Source organism: Sorex araneus, chromosome 3, assembly GCF_027595985.1.
Source record: "Sorex araneus isolate mSorAra2 chromosome 3, mSorAra2.pri, whole genome shotgun sequence".
Taxonomy (NCBI): Eukaryota; Metazoa; Chordata; class Mammalia; order Eulipotyphla; family Soricidae; genus Sorex; species Sorex araneus.
Genome location: NC_073304.1, coordinates 162,662,100 through 162,674,818, shown reverse-complemented (window position 1 = coordinate 162,674,818; position 12,719 = coordinate 162,662,100). Strand labels below are relative to the sequence as shown.

General features: G+C 43.0%; 1 protein-coding gene across 3 annotated transcripts in view; it reads left to right on the top strand.

Moving 5' to 3' along the window:
• Positions 1-255: 255 nt before the first annotated feature.
• The window catches only part of RDX (radixin), a 73,774-nt gene continuing 61,310 nt past the window's right edge, over positions 256-12,719 (top strand). For 2 of the 3 annotated variants that reach the window (XM_055131131.1, XM_055131130.1), the window contains exon 1: positions 8,230-8,250. The gene's annotated coding sequence lies outside the window, so the exon portion shown is untranslated. Of the gene's footprint in view, positions 519-8,229; positions 8,251-12,719 lie in introns of those variants that run through there. The other variant, XM_055131132.1, reaches the window with a different exon arrangement.

Here is a 12,719-nt window from a genome sequence, read left to right as displayed (position 1 = left end):
TCCGGGGGGAAGGCGGCGGCGGCGGCGGCGGCGCCCTCGGAGCTTTGGGCTGGGCGGCTCCGTTTCCCCTTCAGGGCGGGCGTGATTCCCGCCCGGGGCGCCCCCGGAAGGGGCGCCCCCTGCCCCCGCGCTCGCCCCCTTCCCATCCTGGGGCTCTCCGCTGGGGGCTCCCGGGGCCCGCGACCCCCGCGCGAGGGGCGGGGCGGGGCGGGGCGGGGCGGGGCGGGGCGGGGCGCGGGCGGCCCTGGCGGCGGCGGCGGCGGCGGCGTTGGCGCTCAGGCCGCGGCGCGAGGCCGGTCGGCCGGCAGGGGGAGGCGGGGGGCGCGGGGCAGCCCCGCCTTTCCCCCCGAGGAGCCGCCGGGCGGCCATATTGCGGAGCTGTCTGCGGCGGCGGCGGCGCCTGTCCTCTCCGGCGTCTCCGCGCTCCGACCCCCGCCTCGCCCTCCCGGCCGCAGCCGCGCAGCCCGGCACCGCGCCTCAGCCCCACCGCCGCCGGGAAGGAGCCGCTCGCTCCCCGGGTAAGCCGCGGGCGGCCCGCCCTGCCCCCCTGCTCCAGCCCGCAGGCTGCGCCCGAGACGCTGAGGTGGCGGCGAGAAGTTCCCGCGGGGGCCCCGCGCGCTGCCCGGGCTTCGCGCGTCTCGGCTCGCGCCCGGGCCCGCGGCGGCGCCGCCACCCGGACGGCCAGGCCGCTGGCGGGGGGCCCGGCTGGAGTGGCGGGGCCCGGGCCGGGTTCGGGGGCGCGGCGGCCCCCCCTCACGCGGCCGCGCGCTCCTCCGGCGGCCCCTGGCGCGGGGTCCCCCGCATTGTGGCCGCTCCCGGTGCCCCCCTAGCCGTCCCGGGCGGGGGTGACGGACCGTCGGCTTCCCGCCGCTTGGGCGCGGCCCCGGGCGCGGCCTGGCACGTTTCTCCGGGGGAGTTTGAAAATACGGATCCTGAACGGAGGCGGAATCGCGTTTTTGCGCGGCTGGGAGGGAATCGGAGAGAACTTCTCGGGCCCCCACTTTGAAAGTGAGGGTGTTGGATTACTAGAGAGCGTGCGTTCCGCCCTTGTGGCGAAGGGATGTTGCACGCCGGGGTTTGGGGCGCGAGCCGCTCCCGGGGCCGCCCGCTCCCGTTAGGCGAGGTCGCCCAGCCCGGGCCGCGGAGCACGTTCTACCTGCTGCCGCCGCCGCCGCCGACCCGGAGCCTCGGAACTTTCTCCGTCCCGGCTGCGGGCCCGAGTATCCCAGACCCCTCGAGGCCCGTCGGGCACGTCGCGCCCCCCCACCCCGCCGCTTCCTCGCACGTTTCTGCGCTTGGCGCGGGGGCTAACTTTGCAAGTAGAGGCACCACTTAAAGGAGTGGTGTGCTAATGAGTTGGGAACTGTGGTAAAAGTCAGCTTCATGAAGGATATACATTGTAAAAGACTTGAGGTGGTTTTTTTTTTGGAAGATGTTTCCCCGAGTGCCGAGGCACCGAGACTGGCCGGATGGTAAATTGTTAAAGAGCGTGAGATTAATAAGGGTTTATTTGATAAACGAGTCCTTGGGCATAGACATTGCAGTCTATTGTTTATGGAGTATACATTTTTTTTTTTTGAGAACACTAGATACTCTTATGTGTCTGACGAGTTCTGAATGAACAATCGCCCTGTTCATGTCGCTGGATAAAATTATGGCCTGACCCCTGTGCCAGAACTGGGTTATTAGATCTGAGGAACTAACCTACTGGTAAATTGCCTCAAAAAATGACAGATGTAGAGCTCTCCTCTTAAAGTTTGTATGCTATTAAAAGGGTGGCACTGACTCGTTTTGCTTAATCTTGTTTTTTCCCATAAAATGAGATGTAATAAATGATTAATGTATTAGTAAGGAGCAAACAGATGTTCTTTGGAATTCTTTATAGTTTTATTTAAATAAGACAGTTTGATTATGGCATTCAGATGCCTTGCCCTTTTGGGGCCATACGTTGTTTTTGTTCCCTTAGTGTTTTACCCCCATCTCCCCTCCCATACTTGAAACAGCATGTAGGAGAGGCTCAGAAATATTTGAAGGATAAGTAAGTTCTGTGTGGTTGAGTTAGTATGTTGAGCTTGCTCTTTCTTTTGGAAATTATTACTTAACTGGAAAGTAAATAGGTTATTCTTTTTCCTGTCATGGTAATGACGGGTTTTGCTGTTCTTTCCCTCCTTTGCTAATTCTCCTAGGGAGGAGTACTGGGCTTATTTCATGTTTATTTACCATTCTCAAGAGCAGAATTGGATTTCATTGTTCATTTAAAACCTTTACCTGGAACCAAGAGATAGTACTGTGGGTAGGGCCCTTGCTTGCCTTGCATGTGGATCACCAGGGTTGCATCCTCAGCTCTCCATAAATAAAGGAGTAAGCCCTGAGTACCGGTGGGTGTAACCTAAAAACAACAAAAAGTCTTGATTGAAATGAAGTATTTACATGTTTTTAATTTTTTCTCAGTCTTTCAATCTATAGTTGAATAGAATGTTGAATGATGGTGGACATTATAGTTTTTTATCATCTATTTTTAATGTACTACATTTTAAATTATGCCACTTAAAAATAGTAGCAAATCTTAGCCAATAGGTCCAATAGACCAACACTTAAAAAAGTGTTGTTCTAAGACTGAGGTTGAGCCACACTGTGATCCTGCATACCTAATGAGATTCATCTTCCTCTTATGAATCTGGGAAGCAAAGGAAATGACTCTTGCTTTCATGGCTCCCTCAGACCAGAAGCTAGTGGGCACTGATCTTTCCTGTTTTTACCCTTGGGTACTGTACTGGATGGGGGTTGCTGTAGACTCCACCCTTACATGGTTATTTTAAGCTTTTTGGGGTTACAGAGGGCTGTGGACCTTTATGGGGAAGCTTCCTCACTTCTGCAGCCAGTATATTCTCACCTCTTATGTGGTACAAGTGGCTAAGTCTGACCCTAGAGAGTGACTCATTTCCCAGCCTCTGTTAGAGAACTCTGTCTTTTGTATTTTAGTTCCTGCTAGAGTTCTCAGAATTAACTTACATTAAACATTTTAAACCATTTTTAAAGTCTGTAAAAGTTACAACATTTTTTTTTTGGCATTGCAAATTTAATTTAATCAGATGAAAAGATCATTAAAGCACAAAGCATTCTTAAGGAAAATTGAAAGTCAAAACAGAAAAATGATTATTCATATATTGATTAGTGCTCAGAGACCACTCCCAGCTAAATGCTCAGTGACTGATCCCAGCAATGCTTGTGGAACCAATTGCCGAATTTTGAACCCTAAGCACACCATATGCAAAGCATGCATTCAATTTTTCTGAGTTATCTCTCAGGCCCTGCTTTGATTATTCTTACAGAAAGAAAATGGAACAATTCACCAACTCAGTTACCATGAGGAAGATACATAATCCTATCCCATGCATCTAGTAATATAGTCTTAAATTCTGCAAAAGAACAAAAGTTGGCAGAATTGTAAAGAGAAACTGATAGTACCCTGTTAATGGCAATGGGAGATTTTAACACCTTCCAGAAATGAACAAAATGTTCGGAGTTATACTCTACAAAGATCCAGAAGACTCACTGTTAAATATGTCATTCAAAAATCGTGCACCAAAAATCAATCAGACTTCACTTTTCTTTCAAGATTATATTTTTATAGAGAGTTACAACATTTTTTGAACAAAGATAACAAAACTTCAGAAAGAAGTAACTCTAGACTTCTTCACTCTCTACCCCTTTCCATCCTGTGTTTTCATAGGTGATTGCTATTTTGCACATAGATGTGGTATTAATGCCGGGAATGCAACATCTTTCTTACTGTACTTTTTCAGCCCTATTTGCGATTTGTAAAGTTTATGAAAATAAGGCTATGATGTAGCAAACATGGAAAGGATGTTTGTTGAGTAATATTCCTCATTTTATCATTTAAATGAAATTACACAGTGGAATGACCTATAATCTCACGTGTGCAGATTTTATTTGGTTAATGTTTGAGGTGACTTTGTTTTCTTAGGTATGGTATATAAATGATAGTGAGAAATCGTATCCTGTATTTTTATTTGTTTTTGATTTTTAGGTTACTCCCAGTTGGGTGCTTCAGATTGTTCCTGGTGGTGCAGGGAGAGAGGAAAGGGGTAAAGGTTAGGTGGGTGGGTGGGGCAGGGATTATGCCATACCAGGAATTAACTGGGAATCCCACAAGCAAAACATGTGATGATCAAGTCCTTTGAGCCATCTCCCTGCCCCAGAAATGGAATCCCTTATTTATTTGGTTTTGGTGCCGTACTAGGCTATGTTCGGGGTTACTACTGGTTCTGCACTCAGGAATCAAACCTGACTGTGCTTTGGGGACATATGGGATGCCATGGATTGAACCTAGGTCAGGCATTACCCTCCTTCAAAAGAGTTTTAAAAGAGTTTATGATTTGGGTATTGAAAAAGCCATTAATGCAATTTTTTATACCTGGGAACTGTTTGAGAAATACAGTTCATTATTTATTGTTTAATAGTGAACTCTAGATTAAACTTTCTGAAAAACTGAGGTTCTCTTAGGCAAGAAGAGTTCCCCCCACCCTCTCCACCCCTTTGAGTCACCAGTATTTATAGAACTCCTTTCAAATTCACTAATGTAAAATTATTGGTTTATTTAATAGTTGACACAAATTTGCATATGAATAATTTTTATGAATAATCTAACACGGTTTTATGTATATAAATAAGACTTAACATCATGTGATCTATTGCATATAAATTGAATGCACATAAATGGTTGCTTTTCTACATAATTTGTATACTTTGAAATAAATTATTTTGGGTTCTAGTGAAGTTGGTTAGTTTTTGAAAGATACTCTGCTCTTAGCAGTTTAGACAAGAAGTCACCAAATTGGTTGCTTACTTGTTATTGTAAATAAGCTTTATTTATAGAATAAAAGTTGTCCATTCAGTTATACTGTATGTGGTTTCTTTGAAACCTAGAGTATTTACTATCTGACCATTCATAAATAAAGTTTGCAAACTTCTGGGCCTAGGAGATTGCCCAACTGCTAGCGCACACACATCTAACCTGAGCAGAGTAAGGCCTAAACTTACTAAACTGAGTAAGCCCCTGAGCAGTGAATGGTCAGACCTGCTCTGCCAGAAGAATAGCAGGGAGAGGCCCTTTGGCATCCCATCCCCCACACCCCCAGCACTGTAACTACTGTTAACAAAGTTTTTTCCACCCCAGCTCTTGATTTATAGAAATTCAACATCCTGTTGAAACCATGTTTTAAATAAATAAAGGTGGTCCTGCATTGTCCTTTTTCTCCACCATTATAGAATTTATATTATGAAAGTCTTAGTATCAGTAATTTTTTTCTGAATTGTAGGTAATCTTGGTGGACTTTCAGCACATTAGATATTAATTCATTTTGAAGTAAGATGGCTTGCAGGTGAAATTGTAAAGCAAGCAGTCTTCTATTTCTGCCCTTAAATTATTTAAGATGCTTTGGCTGCAATAACAAAAATTATCAAATTAGCTGGCTTAATGAGGAATTTAATATATAATAGATTCCAGAAGCTTAAGGGTAATTTCAGACACCTATTGTCTTTCCAATTCTTTGTCCTGTGGTCTCCCTTATTTAGCTATATGCAAAATTGCTTTCTCCTTGTCAGAGTATGTCTTCAGTATCACATCCAGATATATCCAAAGGAGGATGCATATCTGGAGGGGAATGAACCCTCCGCATGTAGGTCTTCTTAGTGTCAGGGGCCATGGCCAAAATCAGGCCACATTCCATATCTTAAATAGTCACTAGCAAAGGTAAGGAATTGCCTCTTCTAATTCTGTTCCTGTTAGGTTGTTTATTTCCTTACTTATATACCAAATGTCTTGAGTTCTTTCTTACTCCTGCCCAAAAGCACATCTAAGATTGGTCTGATCAATCTTAACAATTTCTTAGTCATGACTAGTCTAGACACAGTCTAGCTTGAATATGTGAGTTCATATCGTCCCAGATTCCAAATTTTTTTAAATTAAGAAATGAAAAGTGACAGGGCCAGAGACATAATACAATGGGTAGGGTGCCTGCCTTGCACTTGGCATACATTAATTCCATCCCCAGGACCCCATATGGTTCTTGATCCTACCAGGAGTGATACCCGAATGCAGAGGCAGTATCAGCCCTGAGCACAGTTGGATTGCCCCTATTCTCCACATCAACACCCCCCCCCCAAAAAAAAAAAAAAACTGGGAAAAAATAAAGAATGAACAGTGATGACTCATGCTAAAATACTTGAAGAAGGCAGGAGTTGAGCAATTACCACCCATGAGCCACATGCAGCCTGCTGCCTGGGTTAGTAAATTAAGTGTTATTTGAGCATGTTATAACTCCCTTGTTCTCATAATGTCTGGCTGCTTCTGTGCTACTGCAGCAAAGTCATTGTATCAGAGAGTGTATGGCTTTCAAAATCCAGAAAGTTGATTTAGCTGTCCCTTTACAGAAAAGGTTTGCCAACCTCAGCTTTATAGTACCATTCAAACATTTAAAAACCATATGCCGGGGGCTGGAGAGATAGCACAGCGGGTAGGGCGTTTGCCTTGCATGCGGCCCACCTGGGTTCGGTTCCCAGCATCCCATATGGTCCCCTGAGCACGGCCAGGGGTAATTCCTGAGTGCAGAGCCAGGAGTAACCCCTGTGCATCGCCAGGTGTGACCAAAAAAGCAATAAATAAATAAATAAATAAATAAAAACCCATATGCCATGTATGCCTTGTGTTTCATGAGTGAGATGTTGAGAAGATAATATTCCCCTAGGAAGATGAATGTATCCTGTTGTATACTATAAAGTGTATTCAATGTGTGAGTGCAAGTGTACATATAAAATGGAATTAATACTTAGTTCAGTAAAGTGTTAAGCATCATTTCTGATTGGAGTTCCGGCCACTTCCTACTTAAGAAAAAAACAGAACATCTTCCTGTTGTTTCTCTAACCTTTCAGTAAAGTTAATAGGAGTAACTTATTGAACTGTTTGTTTAATAACTGTTTATAACTAATTTAGAAACTGTAACTAAAAATCCTAGCTAGTTAGTGGAATGACGTGGATACAAGAGCAAGAGAGATTCTAAATAAAAGAAAGAATGGAGAAGTAAATAGAAACTCTGAATTGTCATTAATGGAACCCTTTTGTTCATTTTAAACTTATGGAAATAGATTAAATTATGTTAGCCATCTTTAGGATCCTAGGTATTTAAAATTTTTATTGATTCTGGGCTTACATATATTGTGAAAACTTAGTTTGGTCGTTAGGCAGATATATCTTAACTTCATACTAGTCAACAAGTTTCATGGTAATTATAGTAATCATTAAACATATCATATGGCCTTAAAATTTAGCTTGTCAAATCAGATTATCGAGTATTTTTTTTATTGTTGCGGAGGCCGCACTCAGCAGTGCTCTGGAGTTGTACAGTGCTGGCACTGAACCCAGGGCCTTGCATGTGGAAGGCCTGTGATCTGCATGTACCCTACTGCTTGATTTACATGCCAGCCCTTGTCAGAGTCAGGAATACAGATGAAAAAGACTTGAAGTGAGGAGGTGGAATGTTTTGTATGGGGTTTTCTTTTTTCTTTCTTCATATGTTTATTTTCCTATCTCTTGCTGATTAATTAATTTGTCCATTTTACAGTTTAAAAAATGAGATGAAAATATTGCCTATGGCAGAAAATAAGCAGTAGAAAAATTCAAATGAATTTTACATATAAACCAAATTCACCAACAAAATCAACATTGAGGATTTTGCTATGAACCTGGCATGGTTCCAGTTTTTTAAAAGGGGGATTTTAGTTAGAAAAACTGGGTACTTAATGATGCTTATAGTACTAGAACTCTCATAGAGCCTTATTGATTGCATAAGAGAATTATGTCTAATTTTAAGGGTATATAAGAAAGTGGAGCACTTGCTTTGTGTGTGGGACCCCAGGTTTGAATCCCAGCAATCGTCATCCTGCTCTCCCCGCCCTCAATTTGATTTTGAAAATAATCTTTTAGTGTCTGGTAGTTAAAAAACAGGAAGTAAAAATCATGAGAATCCTTGCGGTTTAGAGACTGTTTCCTGTTATATTGGTGACATGAACCTATCTTTGATTTTCCTTTTTTTTTTTCTTTTTAGTTTTTGGGCCACACCCAGCTGTGTTCAGGGCTTACTCCTGGCTCTGTGCTCAGAGATCACTTCTGGCGAGCTCGGGGGACCTTATGGGGTGCCAGGTATCGAACCTGGGCCGGCCGCGTGCAAGGCAAGCACAGTATGCGGTGTACTATCCCTTTGACCCCTGATTTTCCTTTTAAAAATATGTTTATTATATAATTATTTGAAGTTTTCTTAAATATAGAATGAATAAGTTGGACTAAATTTAGCTTTCTTAGAATTAGCATTAAAAGTAATCATTGCAGAGTTTAAACTTTGTTTTTACCCACTTTGGGAATATAACAGGAACCTATCCCTTCTCTTCCTCTTCCATCTCTTAGTTTTAGCGCCACTTTCTGCTCTGTGCTCAGGGGACCAAGCAGTGTCCATGTTAAAATTAGTGTCAGCCACTTGCAAGGCAAACACATTAACTCCTATACTGTCTCTTCAGTCCCTTCAGTCCCTGGTGTTTTCTTTGACATTTACAAATTGTTAAAGCCAGAGATAGTACATTAGATAAGGCGCTTGCCTTGCACCTGGCTGACCTGGGTTTTAGCTTCAGCACCACATGTATTCTGAGCACTGCGAAGAATAAGCCCCTGAGCACAACCAGGTGTGGCCTAATCTCCTGACCTCATCTTTCTTTCTTTCTTTTTTTTTTTTTAAATACTGCACTTCTTTACATTTCTAGAAATTTGCTTTGCTTCTTTGGTAGCATGTTTACATTGCTCAAAAATGTTGATTATTTTATTTTCTTAAAAGTATCTTTGAAAAAAATCAGTTTCTATATAACCAAATAGAGCTGCATATCACCTTGATAGGAAATACATTTGCAGAGATGGTTCTACCAGTATTAATATCACTTAGAACATCTTCAGAGACATACTTTTGACTTAAAAACAACAGAGAGAAGGGGTTTGACATTTTGAAAAGCTCTAGTACTTATTAGGGATGAACTTGTGTGTAATAATATTGGAAAAAGGTAGACAAGGATAACCAGAAACACCTAGGTAGTCTTGGGATTTCATAGTACCTGATGTATAACTATCCTGTTGCTTTAGTTAGGTGAGTCACTTACCTGAATCTTATTAATCTCCTTATTAGAAGAATGAGGAATTGTGATACTTGTCTTGGGCAAGGAGAGAAGTGAGTGCAGTTACTCTGAAGAGTAGAGAACATGGGTAGAGTGAAGAGTGAGCACTCTGCATACACTGGCTTTGTTTCTTGCCCTTCACCTTGGTTTTTGCCTTAGATTTTTATTTGCAAAATGAAACAAAAATTCTTTTCCTCTGTTTTGGTTGGGGAATTTATATGGCAGTATATAGGTGAAATATATACTGCTTTCGATTTGATAATTATCTAAAGTGTAATAAATATACTTATTTGTGTACTTGAAGAGTTTCAACCTGTGTAACTTTGAAGTTGGATAGTACAGGAAATTACATTTTCCTACACATTATTTTCCTTGATGAACATGAGCAGCACTGGTATCAGTGGCCAAGACTGTTTCCAGTAGTAATTGCAGGTATTTCATAATACACTGTGGTTATTGAGTGATCTCAAAATGACTTATTTCTTATTACTTTGAAGTTTATTAGGTCCACAGGTAGATGTTATTAGGTATTAATAAAGAGTCACTAACATCACTATCATTGATTTGTACTTTTTATATTTCGATAATCGTGTTCCAATATGATTTAAAATGTAATTTAATTTGTCTTATTTTGCGCCCTTGAAGACTTTTCTGGGAAGGGATTCATAGACTTCAGAGGGGCCCACATAGGAAGACAATGATTAAGGAAATTTGTGGATGTCAATGCGTTGGTTTGACAGCTGGATACCTAAGGAATTCAATTTTTATCTTGTTACATATTACTTCTCAGTCCCTCAAAAAATTGGTCGACTAAATTTTTTTTTTTGGTAAATTTTGGTCCACAGTTATGCTCAGACTGTTCCAGTGACTCAAAAGACACACACACACACAAATGCTGCTAAACCAATTAAGAAGAGAATGTCTTAAGAGTAATAAAATTAGGCAGCCAGGTATAAATTATTGAAGCTTTCGTGTAGGCCCAGTATGGACTAGACTTAACACCTGTTTTGCCACCTGTCAGGTGGAAAGAGTCTGTTGTTGTGCCACTGGCTTAATAGAGCTCAAGGTGTTAGCACGAGGTTGTTTTTCCATTGTAGAAAGTAGAGGAGGCTGTTTTGGGGTCACCCTCAGTTAAAGGACAAAGAAAATGTTTTACATGAATAAATGCAGTAGTGTGTTTGGGTTCCTGTTCATACACGTAGTGCTCTGAAAATGGGAGCTGTGTGTATTGGCAGCATCTCCTGATTGATCACCTGCTCTGTCTGCTGCGTTTATGATTGCACTTCATTGCTTGAGGAAAGGGTCAGTATGGAGAAGAGGTAGAGTAAACCCTCTTTTAGCTATTTAGGAAAATCAGAGAGGAGGGAGTGATTTTTTTTGTTTTTTGTTTTTTTCCAAGTATGTTTTCTGAGGATAGAGGGGAAAATAGTTGATTTTTATCATGTGTCTTTGGTACATTAATGATCCAGGTCAGTGTTTCTCAGCAGGCAGCTATTGGGCCCCTTGTGGGTCCTCAAGATAATCTGAGGAGGGGGGCATGTGAAAATCATGTTAATAGAGGGGGGCAGGGTATGAGACTAGGGACCATCGTGTTAGGGCAGGGGGGCTACAGGAAGGAAACAAGTTTGGAAGGGACACATGGTTGGGAAAAGGTTGAGAAACATTAATTTGGAAATTATATATTTTGTTTTTTTTGGGGGGATGAGGGTACACCCAGAGCTTACTCTTGGCTCTGTGCTCAGGGGTCACTCCTATCATTGCTGGGGGCCCGTACTGGCTACCAGGGCTTTGGGTCGGCTATGTTTGAGGCACGTGCCCTACTCACTGATTGCTCAAGCCTTGTATAGGTCTATTACAATTTTTTTTTCTTTTTGGGTCACACCTGGCGATGCACAGGGGTTACTCCTGGCTCTGCACTCAGGAATCACCCCTGGTGGTGCTCAGGGGACCATATGGAATGCTGGGAATTGAACCCGGGTTGACTGAGTGCAAGGCAAACGCCTTACCCACTGTGCTATTGCTCCAGCCCCGTAGGTCTATTACAATTTTTTTTTTTTTTTTTTGCTTTTTGGGTCACACCTGGCAATGCACAGGGGTTACTCCTGGTTCTGCACTCAGGAATTACCCCTGGCCATGCTCAGGGGACCATATGGGATGCTGGGATTTGAACCCGGGTCGGCCGCGTGCAAGGCAAACGCCCTACCCGCTGTGCTATCTCTCCAGCCCCGGGTCTATTACAATTTTTTAAGTGAAGAAAGTAAGAAGCATTTTTATTTCTTTTTATTTTTTTTGTCAATGGTGGTAGGGTATCTCATAACTAGGACCTTCAGGGCCACACCGCAAGACGGTCAGAAGGCCCTAAGGCACCAGATTGAGCCCAGGACCAGATGCATGCTGACTGCTGTTCGCTTCCCAGCCCCTCTGTTTTCCAGAGACATTAGTGAGAGATGGAGCCTCTAGACTTACATTTAGTGAGAATTTTAAATTGTCCATTCTGCTACTAGAATGCCAGGTTTGCCTGTCCTGTCCCATTCCACCTTGCCAGGGAGGGAGCCCAGAGCTTCATACATGCTAGGTGACAGCTCTGTCACTGAGCTGTATGCCCAGCCTTACAGATGCCAGTGATAAGGAGGGTGGAATACTCATAGAAGGACTGTGGTACTGTTGAGGTTCAATAGTTCTATATATTATTTTCTAAATTGGTTAAATGTAAATTTTAATTATATTTATATGCAACTTCGTTAAAAAATTCAAGGTCAAATTCTTATATATAAAAACTGTTATCAAAACAGTTCAGTGAAATGCTGCTGAAATTCTTATCTTTTAAAATTAGACAGTGAAGGGCTGGAGCAATAGCACAGTGGGTAGGGCGTTTGCCTTGCACGCAGCCGACTGGGTTCGATTCCCAGCATCCCATATGGTCCCCTGAGCATCGCCAGGAGTAATTCCTGAGCGCAGAGCTAGGAGTAACCCTGGGCATCTCTGGGTGTGACCCAAAAAGCAATAAAAATAAAATTAGACAGTGAAAAAAAAAATGGGACCCTGATTAGTATTAAGTAGTTCTATATAACCAAATGTCCTTTTTTTTTTTAACTTTTTGGCTTTTGGGGTCACATCTGGTGATGCTCAGGGCTGACTCCTGGCTCTGCACTCAGGAATTACTCCTGGCGGTGCTTGGGGGACCATATGGGATGCTGGGAATCGAACCAGGTTCGACTGCGTACCAAACAAACACCCTACCCGCTCCAGCCCCCAGATGTCCTTTAAAGATATTTGTTTTTACCTGTGGGCTGGAGCTATAGCACAGCTGTTGGGCGTTGTACTTGATATGCCAAAAACAGTAGCAGTAAGTCTCTCAATGACAGATGTTACTGGTGCCCGCTCGAACAAATCGATGAACAACAGGATGACAGTGACAGTGACCTATGGTTAAAATGGGTGACTAAATATTCTGCCTTTTAAGTTATCCTCCTGTTAAATTTTGA